The sequence below is a fragment of the Peromyscus maniculatus genome, chromosome 11 (assembly GCF_049852395.1).
Source record: "Peromyscus maniculatus bairdii isolate BWxNUB_F1_BW_parent chromosome 11, HU_Pman_BW_mat_3.1, whole genome shotgun sequence".
Taxonomy (NCBI): Eukaryota; Metazoa; Chordata; class Mammalia; order Rodentia; family Cricetidae; genus Peromyscus; species Peromyscus maniculatus.
In genome coordinates, this window is record NC_134862.1 from 86,271,015 (window position 1) to 86,298,763 (window position 27,749).

General features: G+C 45.7%; 1 long non-coding RNA gene and 1 other non-coding gene across 25 annotated transcripts in view; one reads left to right on the plus strand and one right to left on the minus strand.

Annotated features, from left to right (window-relative positions):
* Window positions 1-16,208, plus strand: part of LOC107400866 (uncharacterized) — a 29,183-nt gene extending 12,975 nt beyond the window's left edge. For 10 of the 24 annotated variants that reach the window (XR_013043422.1, XR_013043429.1, XR_013043420.1 and 7 more), the window contains 2 exons: window positions 7,234-12,931; window positions 13,488-16,207. This is a non-coding gene — a long non-coding RNA (uncharacterized LOC107400866). Of the gene's footprint in view, window positions 1-7,233; window positions 13,131-13,487 lie in introns of all 24 variants that reach the window. The other 14 variants (XR_013043419.1, XR_013043442.1, XR_013043434.1 and 11 more) reach the window with 11 other exon arrangements.
* Window positions 16,209-26,328: 10,120 nt separating this feature from the next.
* On the minus strand, window positions 26,329-26,464 carry LOC121821472 (U4 spliceosomal RNA). The gene has a single exon (XR_006062293.2). It is a non-coding gene; the product is annotated as a U4 spliceosomal RNA (small nuclear RNA).
* Window positions 26,465-27,749: the final 1,285 nt, after the last annotated feature.

The window sequence follows — 27,749 nt, forward strand, 5'->3', positions numbered from 1 at the left end:
AGTCATGATAGCCTGCGGGGCGTGGCTGTTGCAAAGAGGGTGGTAATGATGGCAGACAGGGTCATTCGTGTAGCAAGCTGGGGATTCCAGAACTTTTGCTCATAGGCTCCTCTCTCCTTCATCTTCCAGAGAAGCCAGAACCTGGTAATCCAGCGACCACCACGTCACAGCACCTGGCTCTAGGCTCAACACCTCCATATCAACCCCCCCTCGAAACTGTGTCCTTTCTCCTGATGTTCTCAGTCTCATCTTAAACAAAACAAAACAAGCAAAAACCTCCCTTGGCCTCATCAAGCTCTGCTCTGTCTGCTTCTTCCTTTTACAGTTCAGTCTTGATGGGGCTGGATCGGCACTGTCTCCAAGAGCTCATGTCAGTCCTTGCCGGTCTTCATCTCTACCACTGTGATCCTTGACTGTTCTTCCTTTGTTCTCTCTCTCTCTCTCTCTCTCTCTCTCTCTCTCTCTCTCTCTCTCTCTCTCTCTCTCTCTCTCTCTCTCTCATATCTCTTAGAAGAACCATGTTGTCCACACTTCTAAGTCCCACAGACATAGTTCCATCTTCCTCTTATTTATGACAATCACACTTTTCTTCTCAAAACGTGTCAATGGGTGAGTTCTTGGGGTACATGGGAAACACAGTCGCTGGCTTTTTCATCTTCCTGTGCCTGTGCCTCCTCATCCTCTCTCATGGTTTGGGCTGCATTCCTAAAATGACAGATCTGAGTCCTGCTACCTGACAAGAAGAACTTGTTTGGAAATGGATGCTTTGCAGATATAACCCAGTTAAAATGGGGTCACACGGGTTAGGGAACATCTGAGTCCAAACGTCTGTAAGAAGAGGGGTGTTTGGGGGAAGGGATGATGGAGGCAGTAGCTAGTGGAGCACCCCAAGACAAGGAGTGCTAGTGGAGCCACCAGAACCCAGGCAGAGGCAAAGCGGGGTCCTGGCCAGAGTGTTTAGGGAAAGCATACTCATGGTCACGCCAGGACTTCAGACTCCTTGCCTCTGTAACTGTGGGAGTACACATTTCCGTCCTGTGAGTCCCCAAGTCTGTGGCAATTTGTTAAAGCAACCTTGGATATATGTTCCCCCCAGGATCAGCTGACAACAGATGTGGATCTTCATAGACTGTGTTGTTTGTGAAGGGTTCATTCTGACGTACAGAGGGTTCAGTTTCTGGACGCGGTGAGGGACTGTACCATAGAGCCAGATCTGTCCATTTCATGGTAGTCAGGAACCAGAGAGAGGGAGGGGGAGAGAAAGAAGCCAAGGTACGGCCCAAGGACATATCCCCCACACCAGTAAACTGTATCCTCTAACCAGGCTCCACCTCCCCAATTTTCCAGTGCCAGCCAAGGCTTCAGCACTTGAGCCTGCAGGGACATTTCAGTCAAACTGTTGCACCTAATGCTTCTCTGCATACCTCCCCTCTAGGTGACCTCCTCCACCTGCCCTCACTTATAAATTCCATCGTATTCCCATCCAGACATCCCCATAGGGAAGCCTTCTGTATCAGAGGATGCTGGCCCGCCCTCTTGGCCCCCTCATTTCCAGGCCAGCTTCTTACTTTACGCTATTACCCTCTGTTCCAGGACTTTCTCTGGCTGCAGTAATTAGGTTGGGGTCAGGCGAGAATGCTGTAGATTTGATGCTGGTGGGGGGCATATGACCCAGCTTCCTTGCCCCTCCTAGGGCCTTGGCCATCTCCTGGCCTCCCTTGCCTGTCCTCCCCTGCTCCATACTGACTCCATACTGATGTTCTTCCTGTCTCACATCTCCACTCTTTGACCACGCCCCCAAGTCAAGCTTCCCTGCTAGAGTTTATTTGCCCCTGTATCGGTATCTCGGGGTCCCTTTGGAGCAGGGGAAGGTACATTAGAATGCGTCATCTCATTCAAGTTGCCGGACTTGTGATGGGCTCTCCGATGTTTCTTTCTAATGGAACACAAGACCCAGCTGCTCAGATCCAAGGGCGGTTGGCTGGGACACACTCTTGCGTGATTGTTGCCCGTTTGTGTGGTGTTAGAACAAGGGACAGGAAACAGCTTTCTGGCCAAATTCAGCCGTGGCTGTCCTTCTCCATGTTGTCTGTGGCTCCTTGTTGGTGACAGTGGCAGATTTGAGTAGTTTCAACAAAGGCCTTTAGCTTACAAAGTTAAAATTGTTACCATTTGGCCCTTTATAAAAAAAAAGCTTATTAGTCCCAGTGTAGGCTGAAAGCTTGTATCAGTTAGCTTTGGCTACATAAGAAACTGGCCCTCCATACTTAACTGTTTAGAACAACTACAATTTTTTGAGCTTATAGTTCTATGAGTTGGTTTGATATATTTTCAGATCTAGGCCTAGTTAGCCAGTTTCTGTAGGATCTCTGATGTGTCTGTTAGATCGACTAGCAGTGGTTTCTTCTTCTTCTTCTTCTTCTTCTTCTTCTTCTTCTTCTCCTCCTCCTCCTCCTCCTCCTCCTCCTCCTCCTCTTCCTCCTCCTCCTCCTTCTTCTTTTGAGACAAGGTCTTTCTGTGTAGCCCTAGATGTCCTGGAACTCACAACTCACTCTGTAGATCAGGCTGGCCTCAAGCTCACAGAGATCCTCCAGCCTCTTATCTCCCAGAGTGCTGGGATTAAAGGAGTGTGCCACCACACCTGGCAGTGATCTTAATGAAAATAGTCTCGCTTTTTTTTTTTTTTAAGTTGATGGTTATTGGCCAATGAGACAGTGCCACTCAGTCACGGGGCTAGCTTGGCTTTCTCATGTGGTTTTGGTGGCTTTGTGAACAGTCAGAGCGGCCAACAGACGGCATGCTTCAAGTCTGTACACATTGTGTTGATCAGAGGCAGGGTAACGACTGAGTTCATGGTCATGGTGGAGCGGGGGCAGCGCTGGCAGGGAAAGCAGGATGTGGATACAGGGAGAAGAGCCTGTAGCTCAGGCTCACTCTCCAAGTTCGGTGGGAGTACAGAACCTGTATGTGCTCGCTTATCTGTCTCTGGAGAAGTGGGCATCATAGTGACTGACCCGGAGGCATTAGACCCCTGCAGCTAGAGTCACAGGAGGTTGTGAGACAGCTATCTATTGTGCGTCCTGGGAGTGGAAACCAGATCCTCTGCAAGAATCGTACACAACTTCAACTGCTGCGCCATTTCTTCAGCCCCTGTGTCTTAAAAAGGATTTATATTATTATTTGTAATTATGTATATGGGGCAGGGACAGCTAGCACACGTGTGCAGATGCTTGCAGAGGCCAGAAAAAGGCACCAGATTCCCTGGAGTCAGAGTTATAGGAAGTCATAAGCTGCCAGTGTGCGTTCTGGGAAGCCAGCTTGGGCCTGCCCTTAACCGCTGAGCCATCTCTCCAGACCCAACTGTATCTTTAACTGCTTGAATGCAAGTATCTCTTTGACTGAGCCTTTGTTATGGACTTGACCTTCACAACTTTGCATGCAGTATCTGATGCTTACTCAGTTGCATGTTGCAGTTTGGAACTGAATGTCCCTTCAAGTGCCCGTGTGTGAAAGGCTGGGTCCCCAGTCTGCTATTCCTGGGAGGCGGTGGGACCTCTGGGAAGTGAGGCCTAATGGGCAATGACAGGCCATTGAGGGGTGTCCTGAAGGGGACTATGGAACAGAGATTTCTTCCTTTTGTCTTCTGTGTCCTAGCCATGAGGTGATGCTATAGACAAGCCCCCCTGGGCTGTTACCCACTGCTCTAAAATGTTGTAGCTCGTGTTTTACTGAAAGTTTCATGTTTTTTAGTTTAAAAAGTCATCCTTTATTTCGCTGTTAAAAGTTTTAAAGTGGAGCATCATGTTCCCTGTCCCTGCTGGCCTCCTCTGCTCACCCTCGTTGGGGACCCAGAGATCCTGTTAACACCTCATAACAAATCCCCCATTCCAGTACCAGGCAGAGCTTTAGGCTTCCAGTCAACAGCCCCACACTGGTTGACCGAGCAGCAAAATTGAAGGTCAGCATTGTGCTCCACATGAGCTGCTGAGAAGTAGAGAAACCATTGTGCTATCTTATCACCTAGAGCATTCAGGTCTTGCATGAAGGAATCCCTGGATCAAAGTCAAAATTGTCTCCAGCCAACGTGTCTTCTAAATAACCAATGTTTATTCAGAGTTTGATAATTAATCAACTCCACAAACATTTATTTAGCCCTTAGAGTATTCCAGGCATTCGCTATTCACAATGGGAGAACATAAGTGAACACGAGTCCCCCGCTGTCAGGATGCCCAGCTAACCAGATAATTAATTAGTTGACAATGTATTGAGTGTGCTGGTGGAGACACACCTAAAGAGTGCAGAGAAAGTGCAGTGAGGTTGAGTGTGGTGACTCACACCTGTAATCCACTTAGCAAGTGAAGACAGAAAGGCCAGGAAGTCAAGGCCATCCTCTGCTACAAAGCAAGTTCAAGGCTAGCCTGGGCTACGTGAGACCCTGCCTCAGTCCCTCCCTACTTCTCAATTTGCCTCTTTACAAAAATGGACTAAGAGAATCTCCTTATAAACATGTTTGTGAGGACCAACGAACAGACATACTCGCGCACATATATCTATGCATTATGCTTAGCACAATTTTGGACACGTGGTAAGAGTCTCACCCTTGACAGGTGGTTACTGCAGGGTGAGGTTAGAGCAATACACAGGGTACATTTCCAACATTCCAACATTAATCATTACTTCACCCATTTGATAGATATGTGCTGAGTGTCTGCCATATGTCAGACCCTATGGGGAGCACAAAATGACAAGCCATGACAAAGGCTTCCATTACTGTAGAGAGGACACACACACACACCAATTGCTCTGCTCCTGTCAGATCCAGTGAGCACCTATAGGAACAGGCCTGGGATGCTCCTGCATGCTCCATGAGGCATTTACCATCTCAAGCTCAGTGTTCTCCTTTCTGGACCAGTGAGTGTTTTTCTCATTGCTCTTTACCTTATTTTTGAGGTAGGGTTTCTCATGGAACCTCGAGCCCACAGATGCAGCTAGGCTGTCTAGCCAATAGCTCCAGGGATCTGTGTGTCTCTGCCCCACAGGGCCTGGGGTCACAGACCTCTGCAGGAACACCCGGCTTTTTATGTGGGTCCTGAGAATTTAAATTCAGGTCCTCATGCTGTGCAACAGGCGTTTTATCTACTGAGACATTTTCCCAGCCCCAGCCACATCTGTGCACATGCGTGTGTGTGTGTGTGTGTGTGTGTGTGTGTGTGTGTGTGTGTGTGTGAGTTTATGTGGGCCACCGTGTGGGCAGAACCTTTGGAGGCCAGATGGGGGTGTTACACCTCCTGGAACTGGACATACAGGCAGTTCTCTGCAAGAGCAGTGAGCGCCCTTAACCACTGAGCAATCTTTTCAGCCCCAGAGTCCTTTTGACCTCACGTGTATTTTCACTTTTCATTTGCGGTCTTACTCTTGTTTCTTCATCTTGGTGCCTGATGCAACTCTGTCTATATTGACCAATGGCTTTCATTTTGAGCCAAGGTTGATCATGTGATTTGAGGCCACTCCAAGTAAACATTTTACCTGATTTACCATGAGAGGAAATCTGGCCCCAAACTCATTCTGATAGGTCAACTAGAAAGCAAAGAAACTAGAGATTTAAGACACTCTTTAGGGCCAGGTGGTGGTGGCACACGCCTTTAATCCCAGCACTCGGGAGGCAGAGGTAGGTGGATCTCTGTGAGTTTGAGGCCAGCCTGGTCTCCAAAGCAAGTTCCAGGAAAGGCACAAAGCTACACAGAGAAACCCTGTCTCTAAAAATAAAACAAAACAAAACAAAAAAAAAAAGGAGACTCTTTAGTGCCTGGCGTGGTGTCTCAGTGGTTAAGAACACTTGCTGTGCTTCCTGAGGACCTGGGTTTGGTTCCCAGCACCTACATGCCAGCTCACAACCATCTGTCACTCCAGTTTCAGGGGATCCAAGACCCTCTTCCAGCCTCCTCTCAGGCACTGCAGGCAAAACACTCATACACACCAAATAAAAATAAATACATCTTGTTTAAAAAAGACTTCAAAATTGAACATGGTGGCACTTTTAATCTTGGCACTTAAGAGGCAGAAGCAGGAGAATCTCTCTGAGTTCAAGGCTAGCCTTGGCTACATAACGAGTTCCAGGCCAACCGGAGCTATGTAGTAGTGAGACCTGTCTAAAAAAGAAAGAAAAAAAAAAAAAGAAAGGGAAGAGTGTCTTCAAGGAGGAAGGATAAAGTGCTTAAGGAGAGCCAGTCTGGAGTAGGTGTCTCCACAGGGGCTTGGTGGGCAGCGGACCCCTCTGAAGCCACCCACTTCTGCGTAGCCCAGAGCATTTGTTTGCGGCCTCCTAACTGCCCTCGCGTGTCTCTGTGTATGCACACTTCCTGTGAACATTTTCACACAGCCTTCTGACTATAAGCTGACATTGTCTAAAACTCCATCAATCCACTTATTAATTACAGCAAACTAGTTTCAGTTGTGGGAAATTAGAAGCTAATTTTTCAATAAACTTGGTCTCCGAGGACAGTTCACAAAATCGAAGGAGAAAATACCTGGCCAATCTAATTTATTATCACAATCAAATAATGCTAACTGGCTATCTGTGGGATAAGCTTAAGCTAGGGGATGCTGGTAGCAGCGCTCATTATTGCTGATTATTTACTGATTGGCCAGTTTTAAATTGTCTCCAGTTTTGAGGTTACAGGTCAGACTGAGAGTCACAGCATCCTTCCTTAATTCACTCTGCCCTGAAACAAAACATATGGCATTGTCAGCCACGTGGGGCAGGTTGGCCCTTTTCTCTGGGTCTTGCAGTCCTTGTTTATGAGTGGAGAAAGTAATCCTGGTTTTTTTTGAACTGCAGCAAGGATTAAATCACATAACCCATTTGAATGCACTACCAATTAATAAAAGCCAAGATGTACTGACCACTTAACATATACTGGGACCATAAGTGAGTTCCTTGAGCTAGGTCACAGTTATTATTTAATTTTCATAAGGCCCTGTGGAGCAAGGTTTTTGCTACCATTTTACAAATAAGATTGAGGCATCATCAGAACCTTTAATAATTTAATTGAAATTCTCAATATGAATAAGCAGTACAACCACTTTCGAATTCCGCTATCTGTCTTGTTATTGTTGGTACTATTTGGGGATATTCTGAAAAGTTTAGGAGGAAGTAGCTCAATTAGTCTGGCTCCTTGGAGTGAGGGGTATGTTGCTTCTAGCCCCTTCCTGTCTCCCTCTCTCTGCTTCCAGGTAAAGAATCTCTTCTACCACACACTTGCGCTACCCCGGTGTTCTACCCGATAGAAGAGGACCAAGCAACCATGGACCGAAGCCTCTAAAACCGTGGACCCAATAAGTTTTTCAGATTGTTTCTGTCAGGTATTTGGTTACAAAGACAAGAAGGCCAATCTGGGCTGGAGAAGTAGCTCGGCAGCTAAGAGTGCATGTTTCCACACTGCCTGGCTCACTGTTTTAGGCACACTGGGTGCTCTGGAACCATAAATACAGCCAGCCGCGGGAGTCCTAGACAGATCTGTGAGCTCTGTTACAGGCACATGGTGATTCTTCACCTGTGTATCATCTGTCCTTCACAGTCGACAGCATCCGGGTTTACCCTAACAGGAAGAGTGTGTGTGTGTGTGTGTGTGTGTGTGTGTGTGTGTGTGTGTGTGTGTGTGTGTGTGTGTGTACTTATGTGGAAGTGAGACTGAAGGAAGGATGGGGTAAAAAAAAAAAAAAGATCAGATCAGGATTTTGCTGCTAGCATCAGCCGCCCAGAGTCTGAGGATGCGATCCTCACACAGCCTTTGTTGAGAAGCACTTTTTCTAACAAGCATGCTGTCAGGGATAGACTAAACTCCGCTCGGCTAGCCCTGGTCTGAGAAATGAGGCCTGGACACACTCTTTTTGGGAAATACCGGTAGGTAACAAAGAAACCAAGTCGGAACAGTTGGTAAGTTAATATCTGAAATGCAATTCAGATGAAGTCATATGGAGACCCTGCCAATTTTCAATTGCTTCCAGCATCTTAAACACCACACGCCAAACCCTTCCATCTACCTCGCTCACCATGCACCTCCACCTCCCAGCTGCTGTGCCCCAAACCTCTCCCTCTCCCTGAGCACCCTGCCCCATTGGCTCGGTCCCCAGGACCCCAGACCCAGCTTTCCTGCCGGTGATTGACAGCTTCGGCCTCCACCTTTCCTCCCTGTTGCCTACAAAGGTTAAACCTCCTCATGGTTGAGCCTTTCTCAGGTGCTTATCTTGTTCTAAGCACTGTGATCTCCTGCTGAGAGATGGCAGTGGGTCCCCATTGTCTCTTGGCTTACAGACTCCTTTACCCGCAGTTCAAGAGGCTTTTATTGGACTTCACTGAGCAATTTGGGCTCTGTCCTCCCTGTGCCTCCCATAGTCCCCGTCACCCTCTGCATTCTCACCCACGAGTGTTCCTGTTCCCTCCCTCCTGGTCCCTGAAGATTTCTGCTCCCTTCTCCTGGAGCCTGTCTGTCCCAGAAGTCTTTCCAGTCTTATATATGACCTTTGCTAGGCAAACCCAAAGAAATGCAACCAAAGGCCAAGGGGGTCCTTTCATTTCTTTCTCGGAAGAGATGCATGGTCTAGACATTATAGCGGCTGTCAGGACACACCAGGGGTGTCCTCATTGCTTGCTCTCCTCTCATGCCTGTTACATCAACAGGTTGTGGACTAGCTCTAAGCTTCGCCATCTTAGGGCCAGGTCTGCCTCAGCCGTATTTGTTTGTTTAGCAGCCTGGGCTGGCTGCTTTTGAAGAAGGCCCCCTTGGAGACTCTTGTCTGACTATGAAAAGAGGGTCCAGAGTGGGTGGGGGAGTGCCAGATGTCTCTCCTTTTGACCCCTTTAGATTTACCTATGATTTTTTTAAGTGTGTCAATATGTGTGTGTGTGTGTGTGTGTGCGCACAGGTATTCATGTGTGTAAATGTGGGTGTGCACATACCACAGTGCAAGCGTGGAGGTCAGAGGCAACCTTGGGTGTTGACCCTCCCTACCCATCTTGAGACAAGGTCTCCTGTTCATCCTCTCTTCCCCATCCCTAGGCCCCACATGTGCCAGGCTAGTTGATCTAAAAGCTTTCAGGGATTTTCCTGTGTCCCTACCCTCCCTCCTCCCCTTCCCCCTTCCCCCATCTCATCATAGAGATGCACTAGGACTACAGATGCATGCTACCATAATAGCTCTATGTGGCTTCTGGGATTTGAACTCAGGTCTTCATGCTCACTGGGCAAGTGCTATACCTGCTGAGTCATTTTCTCAGCCCTAATATATGCAATATATGTGCTGCTCTTCAAGTACCTTGAAAAAAGTGACTAATTACTTTCCTCCTAAAGAGGGCCGTGGCGAGTCCGAGCAGAAGATTTTGGACTCATCCAATAGAGAATGGATGATATTTGTATTTGGAAAACTATACTCAGCTATTGCTCACCTGTGAGAGAGTAGAATGGCCTTTACCATCGGCCTGTTAGTAACTAACAAAAGCACCTCATTCCTTTCTGAACTGTGTAGACTCTAGGGTGCTCTTAGTCTGGGATCCAGCACACTTAACTGCATTAAATACAAAAGCAATTGCTTATCCCAGAAGTCTGTCAGCCCTGTCCTGAGTGGTGGGTACTCTTCCTCACCAGGATCTTTATCCCAGATAACCTTTGACAAATGCTTCATTTCAGAGGGACTCTGAATCAGATCTCTCCCCTATCCAGAAATCCCTGTAAAATATAGACCTTTTAGTTGGCTAACCACCCCTTTGGAACTTTGTGATATCTTTTTCCTTGACACATATTCAATCCAGGGTTTCCAGATTTTACCAGAGAACTGCAAACATTTTGGGACCACTAGGCCATGGCCATTTGCTGCCATACGATTTCATCTTAGGGAGGAAAGGACGGAGTAGCCGACAATTCTTGCAGAGTAGAGCCATTTTGGATAATTACAGCATCACAAGTAGACTCCGATTATGTAGAAAAGAAGCAATGACATCCAACATCCAGAAGTAGCTCCTCAAGCTTCTTCGGACCTCATCAGTCAGCTAACTTTCTGTGACTACCACTATGTTTTTAGCAGTCAGCCAGAGGGTGATGACAATGGGAAAATATGAAAATTAATAAAGCCAGGTTTTATTACCTCATTCAAAAGACGTTAGAGGTAATTCTTGTGACAAGTGATAGTTACGTTTGGTAACTTGCTGTAAACATTGAATTCGGTGAGGACTGAGTAATTATTCCAAGCGAGAAATGTCAGGTTATGTTTCTTCAAGTTTCTTCTCACAGTTTTACCAGTTGATCATTATATTTGTGATTATTAGCTTTCATTGTCAACTTTATACAACCTAGAATTACCTGGGAAGAGAATCTCGAAGAGGGTTGTTTGCATTGGATTGTCCTGTGGACAGGTCTGTGGGAGGGGATTGTTATCATTAAGTTGATTGATGTGGGAATACCCAGCCCACTGTGGGTGGTACAATTCCCTAGACGAGGGATCCTGAACTGTAGAAGAGTGGAGAAATCAAGTTGGGCACAAGCAAGAAAGCAGCCGAGCATGTATGCATTCATATAACTCTGCTCTTGATTTTAGATCTGATGTGACCAGCCAACTCAAGCTCTTGCAGTTATGATGTCAATGCAGTGATGGACTACAGCCTAAACTGTGAGCTGAAAGAAACCCTTTTCTACGAAAGTATTTGTTGTCAGGGTGTTTTACCACAGCATCAGAAATGACACCAGGACACATCCTTGTTGTTATGTTTCCATGTATACGCAAATTAATTCATATATGTTATCAATTTGTTAACTTTGAGCTCATGGCCAACAGTACTTTAACTCACCTGGCTGAGTTGAAACTGAGTCAGGAACAGCTTTAGGGAAGTTGTGGCGCTTGAGTGGAGTTTGGAAAAGTAGCTTCAGCGAATGGCGAGCACACTATTCCCATAATACTCGCTAGAATCCGGGTGTGTGCCAAGGGCTCCAGAATACAGGTTTGTGTCATACTTATTGGCCTGACCACTTGCTGAGCACTGGGACAGAAGCTTCACCTAAGGCCATCTGGGAAGAAGAAACCTCACTTGAATGCCTCCATCACATTGGCGTGTAGGCAAGTCGGCAAGGGGCATTTTCTTGATTAATGATTGATGTGGGGGGGCCCAGCCCACTGTGGGTGGTGCCACTCCTACCCAGGCAGACAGTCCTGGGTTATATAACAAAGGAGGGGGAGTAAGCCCTGAGGAGAAAACGGTAAGTAGCGTTTGTTTCCCCCTGGTCTCTGATCCTGTTCCTGCCTCCAGGTTCCTGTTCTGGCTTCTCTCAATGATGGACTATAATGCGCACTCATCGTAAACAAAAAAAACCAAAAACCCTTTCCTCCCCAAGTTGCTTTGGTCATGGTGTTTTATCACAGCAGTGGAAAGCAAGGTAATATAGCAGTGGCAGTTGTGAGGATCAATAACTTATCCAATGTTGCATGGCAAAGAACAACAACAACAACAAAAAAAGCCGGGCGGTGGTGGTGCACGCCTTTAATCCCAGCACTCGGGAGGCAGAGCCAGGCAGCTCTCTGTGAGTTCGAGGACAGCCTGGGCTACCAAGTGAGTTCCAGGAAAGGCGCAAAGCTACATAGAGAAACCCTGTCTCGAAAAACCAAAAAAAAAAAAAAAAAAAGAAAAAAAAAAAAAAGGTTCTGAACTTGGTCTCTGACCCCCAAACTGCCATTTAGTTTAATTTAATTAATTTGAACCAGTTCATAGTTCTCTATTTCATATGAAATCCACGCTGCCTGACTTACCCATGGAGCCAGAGTGAATCATCTCACTACTGATGGAAACAGGTTAGCAGACAACCGTTTCATATCAGACACGGAGCGGGTGGCCGGAGATGGAGGGCATGCCTCTGTCCCTTGTGTTTGACTAGCCCTCTGCTTTCCCGTGTGTTGTTATGTCACAGGTCCTTGTAACATCCCCAAAAACTCCTCCCTGGAATTTTAGTCACAGGACACTCATTTTGAGGGAGGGTGAGTGAAAGATCCCCGAGAGACAGGCAGGTGGCCAATCAAGGCAGAAATAGGAACTTAGACTGCAAACCTCCAGCCCAGTGTGCTCTGCCCTTGGCCTTCCAGCCATCCTCCAGGACCATTTGCAGGCAAAGCCAGTAGCCACTCTATCCACAGTTTCACTTTCTGTGGTTTCAGTTACCCACAGCCAGCCGCAGTTAAAAAAAAAAAATTTTTTTTTTTTTAAATGGGAAGTTCCAGAAACAATCTGTAAGTCTTAAATGGCAGGCCATTTTGCATAGCATGCTAAAATCTCTAGACATGAGTGTCTTCCCTTGGTTCAGACTGTCCACACTGTCCACACCACCCACCTGCTAGCCACTCGGGAGCCGTCTTCGTTATCAAGTCAACTGTCATAGTCACACAGTCCTCAGGGAGGCCTGTCGTAGTAGCTTACTGCCACAGCGTGGTACTTACGTCATTTAGCTCACATCTCTTCACATAGCCATTGTATCATCTCCCATCACAGGAGAAAGGATGGATGTGTCTCGTTAAGGTATTTGGAGAGTGAGGAAAAAGTACATTCATATAAATGTAACTTTTAATTATGGCATTTGTTCCCCTTGTTGTACCTGTGATTAATTAATATTTTTTCCTGGGCCTAATCTATAAATCACTGTTTCCGTAGTTGTAGATACAATCCTGAACAGCATAGCTGAGATTTGGTGCCTTCTGCTGGGTCTACACCCACAGAGAAACTTACACTATGTGCGTGTGTGTTTGCTTGTGCATATGCACATCTGTGCAGAGGGAACTGTCTGTCCCAATCTATTGCTCTCTGACCTGGTTCTCTTGAGACAGGCTCATCACTGAACCTGGGACTATGTGGACATCCTCCTATCTCCATGCCGCCGCCATGGTACCGGAGCCACAGGCATGTGCAGCTGCGTTAGTTTTCACTAATGCTGGGGATTTGAACTCGGGTCCTCCTGCTCATGCTCTTACCCGCTGAACCATCTCTCCAACCCGACTTTCATCCTTTGAAACTTGAGTGTACAGGCGTGCACTGGCTCCTGCCGCTCCAAGCCTCCCCCAGACACAGTTCCTGTGCCTGGGTTTGCTTTAGCAAATGGGTACTCCTCTTAATTCTGGTCCTTTAATGGCAGGGTGGGCACACAGAGGGTTTGGTAGTATAATTAATACTCTGAATGGCATACATGACAGGAATCTGCTGGCCGTTCAGGCTCCATTTGTGGGCTAATTCAGCTGAGGGGATTTTTCCAGCATCTCAGAACAGGTTAATTAAGCGAAGTTGCTGGAGGGGGCTCCCTTGGTATGGGGAAGGGGGGGGAGGAAATCATAGCAGCATCCGAAGGCTCCAGCACTGACTGGCACCCTTACCCAGCACTGGAAGGCTCTTTGGATCTGAAAAAGGGAGCTTTTCTTGCATCTTGCAGCCTTGGCTCTGACCACCTCCCTCTGTCTCACAGGCGGTGTGCTGAGGCCCTCACGGGCCCCTGTCCTGCAGCAGACGTGAAGGGACACGGGGCTCTTCCTCCTTCCAGCAACAGGAGAAGGAGTGTGAGCAAGGCCCCTCCTGGTCCATGAAGAGCTGGTCTACAGGGGAGGGAAAGACTAGAAGCTGGCTCTGTTTCCCAGAATTAATGGTCGGCTTCTGCCGAGGCTATTTGCACTGTAAACGAAATTAAACAAAAAGCAGAGATGAAACAAAACAACTGAAATGATCAAAAAGCATTCTGGCGGAGGGTGTGAAACACACTCTCCCGGCAATGCACGTCCAAGTGTGTGCACCTATTGGAAGATGACTGCTGAGCAGTACCCACGAGAGGTCCCTGGTCAGGGTGACAGCAGGAGCATGCATTTAAAGAGGAGCCTGCCATTCCTCGCATTAGGAATCGTCACACATCCTAGTAGTAGGTAGTGAGTTTTACACGTGATGGAGGGGCCTGAATTCAAAATTTTTCAAAAGGGGTCACTAAAACTCCAGCAATTTTATTCCATTAAGAAGGGGCAGTTCTTAGCATCTTTCTGTCACATCAAGCAGTTTTGTGGTAGTCTTTTTCTATGTAGCTTTGTCTAGTTTTCTATCTGCTGTGATAACCTCAGTTAGTCAAGCTGCCTGCCATCCTCCCATCTCGGGCTCTGTCAGCTCATCGACACTGGGTAAGGTCAGTCTTGGGAAGATGTACCTGAGGGCCTCTGAAGGATGATGTCCTTGCTACTGGGTGAGCAGACTCTGAGATGGTGAACTTCATATCCTAAAAGACCAAACAAAATCTACAAGCGTCTTCTCCCTTTTCTAAGACCCTCCCTGCCTACATGTGTTCATACTGAGTGCACCTAAGTTTCCACTCCATCAGCAGAATTGATCGTCGTTGTCTGCACTGAGACTTGGGTGTCTGTGGTCTTTCTTGAGCACATTGGTGTTCTTCTCAGCAACTCTGGAATCTTGTAAAACCAATTTGTCTGAAGCTGCTTCAGCCAGTCCTCTCTTCAAAGCTTCGTCTTTATTATTTTTCTCTAGTTTTAGAAATTTAAGGCTCAGCAGTGTTTTTAAATGATTTGAAGGAGCCAGCGAAAGGGATCAGTTGATAAAGGTATTTGAGGCCAAGCCTGAGGACCTGAGTTCAACTCCCAAAATTCACATGGTGAGAACTAATTCCCACAAGTCTTCTGACGCCCTCCCCCGCCCCACGCACTTACACAGAAAGGCATATGCACACACAGAGGCATATGCACACACACACACACACACACACACACACGAATACCACATGCACATGTGCACACACAATAAATAAATACATTTAAAAATAGAAGAATGATGTGAAGATTTTATGCATGTGCTGGACTAGTTGATCAAATATTATTGTAGAGGGAATTAGAACCCCAGTCCTTGAGGTAGGAAAATAGAAGGTGGTCATAGACTTCCATTTTACAGTTAGTACAATGACAGGAAGTTTCTAAATGTGACTTTGAGGTGAAGCATATTATAATTTATTGCATCAGAGACATCGACAAAATGATGAACTTTAGTCCTGTCTACCTGGGATCCTCAACTGGTCAAATTCCCTACCCTGCTGGCCTGCCTAACCCCATCTCCTAACATATTCTATATTCAAGGCAGAGACAGTAGAGCCCAAGAAAGCGAACTTATCATAGCTGTGACATGGGAAATGGGACCAGACTGATGAGTGCTCCCTTCCTGTCTCCTCATAAATAATAATGACACAACTAAGTCTTGTTGAGCAGTTGTTATGTGGCAGACACTGTGCTAAGTGGCTTACGTCACTGCCTCTGGCTAGCCTCATGGCAATCCCACGACTACGTCATCATTTCTATTGTCCTCTGTGCAGGTGAGTTTTAAGCAACTTGCTCAAAGACAAAGCTCCAGTCTGAACCCAGGTTGTACAGTCCCAGAACCCACACTCTGTCCTTCAGCATGACTCTCAACTACAGAAAGGAAGTTTCTAGTGACAGGGAAGAGCTGAGGTTCAGGAGGACTTGCCATCATCTGGCAAGACGGCTCAGCAGGTAAAGGAACTTGTTGCCAAGTCCTCAAGTTCAGTCCGTGGAGTCCATCTGGTACAAGGAAATAACGGACTCTCCTAGGTGCCTCTACGTGCATATGATGGTATGTGTGCACCTATCCACACAGATAGACAGACAGACAGATAGATAGATAGATAGATAGATAGATAGATAGATAGATGATAGATAGATAGATAGATAGATAGATAGATAGATAGATAGATAGATAGATAGATAGATATAGGTAGATAGGCAGATAGGCAGGTAGGCAGGTAGATAGATAGATAGATAGATAGATAGATAGATAGATAGATAGATAGATAGATAGATAGAAATGGAATAAAAAAGAAAAGAAAAGCATTCACTATATTCATTCATCTGGGCAGTCTGAGGTTTCCAGCTGACCTTTGACTTACTCAGAAGTTCAAGTGACTGAAGATGATATGGTCAAATAATTCAGATTTATTAGCACATATTCCTTTTATTATCTTTCTAGTGCCCCTTGAATCTTAAGTATCCAGCTGGCCATCAAGATTGCCCTGTCCTATGGGGTCTGGTTGTTCTTCTCACTTTTGTGACCCTTAAAATGTTGTTGTCATTCCTTCCATAGTTGTCTAGAACATCTTGGTGCACCCTCACTTAGAGAATTGTTTCCTTCACATTAAAAAAAAAAAAAAAAAAAAAAAAGATCCCTTTAAAAGCTTTTTCCACACTAAACCAAGAACCCCTCCCCAGAAGGCAGTACTGCCTTTTGTCTGGTTTTTGCTGTCGTTTTGACCCTTTTCTCTCTCTGCACCCCTCCGGCCTTCATTCAGCTTGCTTCTTTCCCCTTCCGCTCCTAAATGTTTAGCCAGCCCCCGAGGAAGGGAGCCCTCCACTTCTGGCTGTGCTCTAAGCTGCTGGTTCAGCATGGCCGCAAGCGAGGAAACAGTACACATCAAACATGCCGATGGGTTAGAACGAGCTTCTAAGATGGAGGAAAACTGTGCAGTCCCTGCATTTTCTGGGCGAGGGGAGGCCACCTCTGGGAGGCGGAGTGCTCCTGGTAAGGGAAGTCTTCCGGCTTTCTATGGCTCGATTCCGTTGCCTTAGACACCAAGTTGAGCATCATGTGCCTGTGGGGGAGGCTGCTGCCCCTGCTGTTACTGCCCTGGCACAGCTATGACCCTTCTTTCTGTATCAGCATCAAGAGGATGTGGTCATCCCATGTGCCCAGCAAAGCCTTCCACCCCACCGAACGGAGCTCCATGTTGCTCCTAGATCTCTGTTTCCCGTAGAAATGAAGGTTGATAGATAGGTAAAACTGTACGAACACATTGATGCATCCCCCATCCTGTTTTTTGGTGCTGGCAGTGGAAGCCCTTGTTCTATGCTTCCATCCAGCTACATCTTCAGCACCGGTGAGATTTCTTTTATGTGGAGTTTCCTTTCACTGACTATATAGTTTCAAATGCTAATGTTAATGTAACTAATTCCTGGCAGATGATGGATTTTTTTTAAGCACAATTAAATTAAAGCAGATTTTCCTTTGGTAAACTATTTTTAGTAAAATGCATAGGATTAAAAAAAAAAACCTACCCAGTGCTAACAATATGCTCAATCTGGATGTGAAGGCATGCTGTTAACTAAGATCCTTGACACATTTTGTTAACATCATTTAAGCCATGTACTGGTGTATTAATCTGAGAACAATTTAACCTTGTATATAAATAAGTATGGCTGTCCTCTTGACAGATATACCAGTTGAAGATTTCAAACTTTTAAAAATGTGAACAGACATTAAATAGTGGATGCACTATTTAATTCATATAAAAACACCATGCAAGGGGTCATTACAGAACAGAAAAGAGGTGTCACGATGGAGCCTCTGAAACACCCAGGCTCAGAAGACACTGAGATGTCTGGTGTGCTCATCTCCTTCTTCTCCCTTGGGTGGGGAGCGGTGCCGATCAACGGTCCCTTCCTCTGGAATCTGCTCGGCCACCACATTGATCCTCTAGCCCTTTTATTCTTACCAGAAGAGATGGAGTCTTGATATGTTGGCTAGGGTGGCTTCTGAATCCCGGGCTCAAGCAGCAATCCTCCTACCTCTGCTTTCTCAGTAGCTGGGACCACAGGTTCAAAGTCATTTTTAAGTTACATGAACTGTAGGCCCACGCATTCCAAGGCAGGGTGACTGGGAGGGACTTCGCGTGCCTGACTGCATGCTTAGCAAAGAATAGCAAGAAGGTCCTTCCTTGAAAGTTGCCTATAAAATAGACTCTCTCTCTCTCTCTCTCTCTCTCTCTCTCTCTCTCTCTCTCTCTCTCTCTCTCTCTCTCTCTCTCTCCTTCCCTCCCTCCCTCCCTTCCTTCCTCCCTCCCTCCCTCCCTCTCCCTCTCTTCCACTGAAGAGAATTATGAGTGAGAAAATGCAACCCACTGAGAAGCAAGTCCTCACTGTAAAATGAAATGGTTGGCATTCCTGACTTGATTGATGATACTGGCGCCCTACCTTCTCCCTGCCAGAGCGTCTTCGCCCCTGCCTAGGACCACAGAGCCATCTCCTCCAAGCTGCTCGCCAGATCCGTTATCCATTATCCATCCTCTCAACAGCTGTTTCTTGCTTGTACTCCACACACCACAAGGTTTTTTAATTTTATTTTAAGCCTTAAAAAAGAGATGTTTATACCATTTTCATGATTTCATTTTGGGACTAACTAGATGGCCGCTCTCGTTACTTTATTTGACACCATGAGTCTAAGCATCTGGATGTCTCGGGGTAGACATCTCAGTGAACTGGACAGGTAGAGATAGGTCACTGAGGCTGAGGAGGGCACAGCCCCCTCAGCCCTTCCCATAGTGTGAGCTCTGTGGTCAGCATCATGCTGGGGCCTTGCTAGAAAGTGGGATGCACAAAACACATGTCTGGAACCAGGTGGAATGCAGGCTGGTGTCTTCCTTCCCTTCCAGGACACTCTAAAAAGGGAACCAGTAGGTCCTTAAAGGAGAATGAACAGCAAAGAGTTCCATGTGCTTCCTGTTTCAAAAGACTGGACACCCTACCCAAAGGACCAGAGAGTCTCCATTGAACAGAGACGAAATGGAGAGCTCCCATGTCCGCACACATGTCCCTTCTAGGGAAAGAGAGTCTCACGGACTCTTAACTAGACCGTTTGTAAAAAGCACTCTGAGTTAAAAAGAATTCATTCCAAAGTTGATCCAAAGGACATGTATCTGGTTCTGATAACTCGTTTTCTGCCTGGTAACTGTGGGAGACACAGAAATGAACTTGCTGTTACATAGGCAGTCAGCAGACAGGGTTGAATTCCAAGTGGCTTGGTGACACACGTATATCTTTCTCAGCTGCTTGTGAGCTGAGGCAGGAGGGTCCCTTGAACACAGGAGTTTTTCTCTGAATTTTCCAAATGCAAATGTACTGGACATTATGAATGTAATTCTTACCTGATAATTGTTCTTATTGCTTATAGTTTTATTGTATTAGAGTTAAAACTTTCCTTTTTATTTAGACCCAAAGGGGGAAATGTTGTGGAATAATCTTTTTGTGCACTGGGTGAAGATGTGTCACTGTGGTTGGTTTAATAGAAAGCTAAATGGCCAATAATAACTAGACAGGAGGTATGGGGGGGTAACTTCTGGACAGAGAGAGCTCTGGGAAGAAGGAGTCCTCAGCAGAGGTGGAGGAAGCAGGATGGGCAGTGCAGAGTAAAGATAACTGAGCCATGTTAAAAAACAAAAACAAAAATAAAACACATAGATTAAAAATAGGGTTAATTTAAGTTATAAGTACTAGTTAGAAACAAGCCTAAGATAAGGCCAAGCTTTTATAATTAATAAGTCTCCATGTCATTTTTTGTGAGCTGGTGGCCCAAAGAAAAAGCCAGTTATACAGCTTGAGTGACATAAGGAGACCCTGTATCCAACATAAATCGATCAATAAATACATAAATACGCAAGTAAATGATAGCAAAAATGAATTGGGATTGGAAGGTGATGGCTTCCACATTCTCCACTTTGGTGATGTCGGATGAGCCCATGGGCAGCAATGTGTAGCCTAGGAAGCACAAGGAACACTGCGCGCCATCTCCAGCCTTGCACGTCTTTCCACAGATTCTGAGGTCATTTCAGCGTAGTTTGCTGCCGGATGCACGAGATGAGACCATTTCCCTCCATTTTCTTCTGACCTAGACGTCAAATGTGTAACCCAAACAGTATTTTGCTACTCTGGGAAATAATTTTTTAAAGTTGTCCTTGCAAACAAACAAAACCAAACACAAACCCCTTGAATCACCACAGGTATAATACATGTCGTGTAGGGATTGTGTCCCGAAGTGTCAAAAGCCAAATCCTCACCCCGCCTGGTCGACAAACTTTACAGCTGTCGAAAGGTTCAGAGCAATACAGACCATGGGAGCCAATAAGTTGATCTGGAGAGAGGAAAATGCTAATGAGCCTTTGATCTGTGCAGAGGCCGGTGAGCTAGAAGCACAGCCTCGCCTGCACCCCTCACCCCGCCAGCTGTCTCACGAATGCTTGCCATTGGTCACAGGGGGGACCAGGCAACCTGGGAGTGGAGATGGATCGGCTCAAATCCATCATCTCTCCGCATGCATCACTCAGGCGCTGGCCCTCATCATGACAAGCCAGCAGCATCCACCTCCTAGCAGAGATGCACACGTTGCAATGAAGTTTGTTATTTTTTTTTTTTTCAATTTTTGTGTTGGTTTTTAAAGGAGACTCTTTTTTTTTTTTTCTTGTCCTGCAAATAAACATAGATTGGTATTTAACTTCATGGCTTGGGGTCTTTGAAGGGCATATGTATGTATGAACACAGGTGGTGTTTATGGGATATTGTTGATAAAAAGGATAAGTATCAAGTTCAGGAGATACTTGCAGGTTCTAAGACCTGATGGTGCAGATGGGGGATGCCAGGCACACAAGGGCAGCATGGAGCAGCTGGGCTCCAGCGGGGGGTGGGGGTGGGGGGCTGGCACAGCCGCAGCAGCTGGACAAATGCAAGAGGTCAAGAAGTGTTTGTGGACCCTGACTTCTTCCTATTCAGCTCTGAACCGTGGGTGGGCGCCATCAAAGCCCTGCACCCAGGAAGGATGGCCAGGCCAGTGTCTGTGTATAACGCCCCCCACTCCCAACATGCTGTTCCAGGAGAACATTCCAGCTCCGCATCCAGGATGGAGCCACCTTCTTCTAGCATGAGCTATTTTTAGAAGTAGGTTTTGATGGAGGAGAAAATGACCCACATTCCAATCATATCAAAAAGGTAAAATGTGAAAGAAGTTTTCTTAGCTGTCCACTTTCTCTTCTTCTGATGAAAATGCCTTTTAACATTCATCTGATTTTGCTTAGGTGCCTACAGTAAGCCAGGTCAAGGGGTGACAATACAGACCCTCATGTGGGATGGGTCCTTAAATATTTCCATATGGATTCCATATCATATGCCTTTTTCTTTATGATTACTTATTTTGATTATTATTTCAGAACATATAAACTCGTGTGTATTTAATAACTGAAGATATATTATAAGAATAATCAGAAAAACAGAATTAATGAAAGTCTAGGGGCTAAGGTGATCACTTTTTTTTTCAAATTACTGACTGTCCAAATGCATGGAAATGATGGTCATACAAGGGTAAGAGGAAGAGGCAAGTGCCCAGGAACACCAGAGCAGGGATTGAAAGCAAAAAAATATTCCAATGTTATGTGCAAAGGACTTGAACCCAAGGTAAGTCAGCAAGTTCTGGCCTGTTGCATAATTGCACCCAGTTTTTAATGAGCTGGGCTCCAAAAGCTGGTTTGGAAATCTGCTATGTAGAATTTGGGAAGCTTTGCCTCATGACTGTGAGGAATATTCACAATGTCAGGGCTTCTCTGCTAACACCTGAGAAAGCCTTCTTCCTCTCTAGCATGGCCTCGGAGCCCCATGCTCCACCTCCCATGCCCTCTTGCCTGCTGACTCCCAGCTCATGCTGGTCCAGCCAAGCTGACTCCCCGTTGCCTGGTCTCACTAGGCTGTTTCCGTCTCAGGACTTTGCACTCAGCCCCATGCCTTTGTTGTGAGTCCCCAATCAAGGTGGCTGCCTCTTTCCCTTCAAAGAGATTTTCACTGGGCACAGCCCACCTCACCTCTGACATCACCCTTGGTTCATTTTCACCCTTTCAACTTTTTCATTTTCTGTCACCACCCTAGACACTGTCCACGTGTATTCTTGGTCTCCCCCACCAGGACGTGGGCTCCTATGGGCAGAGGTGCTGCTCTCGTTCAGTCTCTGCTTACTCTCAGCACAGAGGATGGCGTGAGACACAGAGCGACTGTCCAGAAAACAATGCTGAATGGGTCCGATCTTGGGAAATATATCTTAAGCAAAACTTGGAACCTGAAAATCCACCTGTGTGGCCATGAGCAAATGGCTCTCCCCACATCTGTTCTATCCCTAGGGAAGCAGGCTTTTCCAGCCTGCCACAAAATCTGCTGAGATGAACAAACGGAGTCTGTTTGTAAAATGCCTTGACACATTCCCTCTCCAAGCCATGGGTCTTCATCTGTAAAAATCAGAACATCGTGTGAGCTATTCTTCAAGGTTGCCTAGTGCTATTTACACCATGGTGATGAGGGAAACAGGATGAGAGCCTCTCTCCTGTTGCCTGGCACTAGCTGTAATGACAGGTGACGGGTTGAGTGGCATTTTTACCCAGCGGTGTCCACTTCTTCTCCTTACAGGTGTGAGGGCTCTTGCTAGTGCTTCTCTGGGGTCCTTCCCATGTCCTACATTCCTGTGCACACAAGTCTGTATAGACAATGGATTAGTATAGCTTCTACTGGGCTCAAGTCTCCCCTGGAGACACTGGAACAGGACCAGGGCACTGGGAAGGATGGAGGAGTTCTGCCATCTACTGCTTCTACAGAGTTCTTCTGTGGGTAGAGATGAGGCTCGATGTATTAACAACGAACTCTCCAAGAGGAAGAAGATGCATGAGAGAACAATGGGCCGTCCTAACTGTTCATAGCTTCAAAGTGAACCTATGACCACCAGCCTTGATCATGAGTATTCCCTTTGAACTCCTCAACTGCTGTGAATGGCCCCTCCACCAAAAGCCCCTATCTCCCCCAGTCACCTGGAATTGGCTGTAGAAGCCACCCGGGCTGCTCACCAGCCCTGCATCTCAGCTTTCACATTCATCTTGTAGCCTGAGCATACATGGAAATTTAAATTCCTAAGATTTATTTTAACTTTTCTTTTTATATGTCAAGCAGACTTTCCCTTATAAATCCTGAAATCACCTTTGAAATTTTAGACAAGGGCAGATGTCACTTAATGTGACTGGCAAATGTTCCACACGCCATTTGTTGTGTGTGGTCGTTGTTATTCCTTTTGCTTCTTTTTTCCCTTTTTTTTTTCTTTCTTTCTTTTTTTTAATCGCCATAGCACTATAAAACCAATTAAAACAAACTTTGCAAAGATTCTCATTTCTGGCTCCAATATTCCAACCTCTGACTTTTTCTGAAGCACGAGATAAGACTTTCTGATTAACTGGGGGTGGGATGTTTAGCCAATCTGTTCATTTTATACATTATGGATACTGCTTTTTAATTTTTATACCATGCCAGTGGCATATACTTTCTGAAATTAATAAATACAATACATACTATCAATGTGTGAAATTAAAAAAAAACACACAGATTTCCATAGTTTGACATACAAAAAAATGTACTCACACACTTTTGAAATCTACTGTCAAATCATTTCACATCTGTACCTAAAGCAAACAGACATAATGCTAACAGCTTGTTCGAATTCAGAAATGCCACCCGCTAATCAGCCCACCTGTAGCATTCTCGGTCCATCTTGCAAGCTGCATAACCGGCTGCCAAGAAGCTTGACAAGAAAATGTATATTAAATTATTGAATAAGACTGGAAATGTTGTACGGTGTGGGATAAAGAGAGTGCACGGCGTGTGGCCAATGAACACGCTGTACCTTTCCACGCCAATGTCTGCTTGGAGGTGACCTAGCTCCATCCCTGGATGCAAAGTTAGCAACGAGACTTTTAGTTTTCATCGTTCCTGGGGAGGGGGCCGGGGGGGGGGGGGGGGGGAAGCGGTGGTGATGTATGGCTGGCATTGGGTAAAACATAAAGCAAGGAAAGATGCAAAAAAACAAATTCTGAACTGAGTTCCACAGAAATAACCCATCTTTACACACACACACACACACACACACACACACACACACACACACACACCTCATTCCACAGTGAAGACACTAAAACAAAGGTTTTCTACCATCCCATCCCGACAATCTTAGAAACCACAGCGACACACTATTAACCACATCCAACCATTTTCCATATTATTTAGAATTCTAGAAGAAAATGGTCTTTTGATCTTTCTTGGGGGGGGAGGGGGAGCCAAATAAAATGTAAGTGAAATAAAGCTGTTGAGACCCTTGGAGCAGAACGGGGGGCATCAGACCACCAAGCAAACCTTGGGTACCCACCCCACTGGCCACACCCGGAAGCTTGTGAAATTGGCTTGTGAACGTGACTTTGCACAAAACCGTTACATTTTAACACATGATTATTTTCACTTCTATGGACTAGGAGTGCTCTCTGGAATGATCTCTGGGGGTCTGTGGGTAAGAAACGTTAGTTTAGCATCTGTTCTTTTAAGGCTGTTTGCTCTGGGAAGGAAGTGTGTTTTGCCATAAATTTAGGTCATTAATTTGTATCTGTTCTTTGTTTATTTAAGAAACAGGACAAAAGGGCAGCTGCTGAAGCATTTGGCTGTGCCGAGGGGTAGTGGGCTGACATGCTGGAATTCTGCACATGACCAGCTTGAGTTTGTATCCACAGCTACAGGACAGAACTTTACGGAAACACTTTGCCAAGCCATGTGGTGTTCTGCTTCCCTCTGCATCAATACCCCTTTAATTACCTGATCCTGGGGTTGGGGGGGGGTGTTAGAGAAAGTATCTGAGGGAGAATCTGGGACCTTTGGAAATTCAGAGTTTTCTCATTTCTAATAAAAAAAAATCACCGTGATCAAGTGTCTGGTAATTATTCTACAGAACATTGATATAAATTCTGCAACTAGCCAGCAAAGGTAACACTGTGACCTATATAATTTGATATTTATAAACGGAAGCGCAGTGATATCCAGTCAATTGATTGTTAACAACATTTAATGCTCTAAAATTGGCCATTAAGTGCAGAGTCGTTTGAAAGGCGTTACTGCTATTATGAGGCATTGCAGAGGTTTTATTTATTATCATAAACTTAATGGATGTAGTAAATTGGGTGTATTTAGAAAGGTCATTTGGTGCTTGTTGATACTGAATTCTGAGCACTTTCATTCAGATGAACAGTGAAATGGAGCAGCGTTTTTCAAGGATAGTCCTTGCTTAAGCTACCATGAGTGAATAACATGGAAACTCAGAGCCTTGGTCTTAAAAGTAATAATAATAATAATAATAGCAACTATCATAATTTGATAAGAACAGTAGGACTGTTGAAAGTCCATATTTCAAAATGATAAATTTTTTAATCTAAAACTATATCTTAAAAACAAAAGAAACAAAGCAGGAGTCACCTGAAGGGAGTTTTATATGACAAAGAAATCTGTGCCCAGAATCCTGCTTCTTGTGAACAATATGTGATGTCCTCCTCTTCTTACAGCTTCCCTAGGAAAACCCGCTCACGAGAGGGTGTGGTCCCTCCGTAACTCTCAGGTCGCTTGTGTCTGCAGGGGACACATTTCCCACAAGCCATCTGTGCTGTGGGGTTTGCAGAGGCCTGAAGGAACTCGAATACTTGATGAGCTGAGAGATGTGTATTCTTTCTGTTGAATATTTCTTTTCGTGTGAGGAGACATGGTTTTGGATTTTCTTTCTTTCTTTTTCTTTTCTTTTTTTCAGATGTTCTTCATGATGAAATTGTAAATGAAAATTTGGTTAGAAATGAGGACTGCTCTTTCAGAGCAGTGTGTGGAACTCTCTGGAAGCTGAAGGCGTTTGTGGTGAAAGCCTCTGGGCCATGGCGGGCAGCCGTGTGCATTCATTCAGACACGAGGCTGGGAGACTCCCACCTCAGTGAGACCTAGCTTCTGCTTCTTCTCCCTCTGTCTCTGGACTCAGCATGGGAAGAATGTTCGCTAGTTCAGAGGAAGAATGTGCTCTTTGCTGTCCCTGAATTGCTCTGTGCTCAGGTGGAGGAGAGAAAGATCTAAGTGTCAAACTGTGTTATTCTCAGGAAGAGCTGAAAGGATTCTTTTCAAGGTGGGTGAAAAGGGGGGAAGAAAAAAAAAACTGCCATCAATTAGACGTGAGATCTGACTGGGTTTCCTGAGATGCTGGGTGCTCTGAGACTGTGTGAGCAGGAGAAGGCCCAGCAAGATGCTCCCTGGGTTTGTGCAAACAGGTCACATGGTTTTTCATGAGTGCTGTGCTAAGTCCTTTAGCAAAGAGTTGCATGGCATGTGGATAGCTCCTCAGCACCTACTAAGGGAAGAAATACACTACGTATTGTAATATCTACTGACATCTGAGCAGTAAGATAATTTTATCAGAAACTTTGATGTACTGAGAATACCTAGACTTTGGTGGTGGAGGTGGTAGTGGTGGAGGTGGTGGTGGTAGAGGAGGAGGAGGTGGTGGTGGTGGGGGGGTGTGGTGGTGGAAACCAAGACTTTTCCAGAACAACAACAACAAAAATGGGTGTGGCAGCACACACCAGCACTCCCAGTCACTACGGAGGCCGAAGCAGGAGGATCCTTTGAGTCCAGGAATGGAGATCAGCCTAGACAACATCATGAGGCTTGTCTCAATAAATATCTAGTTTTCAATTAGCAATAATTGCGCCTCAGATAAACCTCATTGGCTACGATACTGCCACTGCGCAAAGCTTCAATAAATGACTAAATAGTGAGTAAATCATTATTTTAAATGTTTTCCAAAGAGAAACTAAATTTGAGGAGACGAGAATGCATCTGCCTTAACGAAACTGATCGCCCTTTGTCACTGAGTCGGGAACAGAGTTCTCCGTGTTTGCCCATCGGCATCTCAAGTCTATTTCTTTTCTGCTTTTATCTCGCCCTGAACCCATCTAGATTCTTATCTCCTACACAGGCCTCTACTGCCCAATGGCTCTGCGAATTAAAGAGCACACACACATAGAGAGATGCTGGAGGTCCTCCCCCCACCCAGCCTAGCCAAAAGGCAACTCTCTAGTCCTTTATAGGTCTCTCAATGCCTATGAGGAAAGATGTTCCACACATACAAAAATAATCTAATATCGATACAAGCTATAGCTGATCAGGCTTCCCTCGCGGTGTCTAGTTTCCCTTGATTTTCGTCTCTCCCCAGGGTCCCCTGACTGCTCCTACTCCTCTGGTTTACTCAGGGGGCTTTCCTCCTTAACCAGCTCACATCCCCTCCTCCACGTGACCATCTCCCCCAGGGTGGCTGTGGCCTTTGGGATGCAGTCTAGGTGTGAAGGGAATGATTATTCATTGTGATCTTCAAGCACAGAAGCCCTCCTCTCTTCATAGAGGCTCCATTCCCCAGAGAGCAGTTTGGCAGCATTTTTCTCAAAGTGGAATAAAAATGCATCATATATATATATATATATATATATATATATATATATATATATATATATATATATTCCACATGACATCTCTCAGGAGATTTTTTTCATGCAGGTTCCATTTCTGTCAAGAGAGGCAGTAACATTGTAGGGGGGAAAAGGGGCGTTGAATCAATGACCCTAGAGATGTCTCTGCCTGACTTCGCTAATTAATAACTGGGCATCACCCACAAGTCACTTAACCCTTTCAATGTCTCAGGTTCCCCAGCATAAAACTAGATGTCCTGTCCAATGAGCACCAAGATCCTCCCTGCTCTGGCCCACCCTGAGCCCTGCAAAGGAAACTTTCACCCAGGGTTTGCTGGGGCTGAGCCAACAACCCAGGTTCTTTCTCCCTCCTTGATATTCTGCCCTGAAATCACAGCAATCTGTCCCCCTGTGCCGCTGTTTCTTTAGGAAGAACACCTAATCACAAGTGTAATTTCCCTGAAGAAACTGGTGGTTTTGAGTTTGAAATCAATACCGCTCCTTCTATGGCCAGGCCTCTGTAGTGAAGAGCAACAGAGAAAAGAGAAATGGCCAGCCTTGTAATTGTATCTGCTT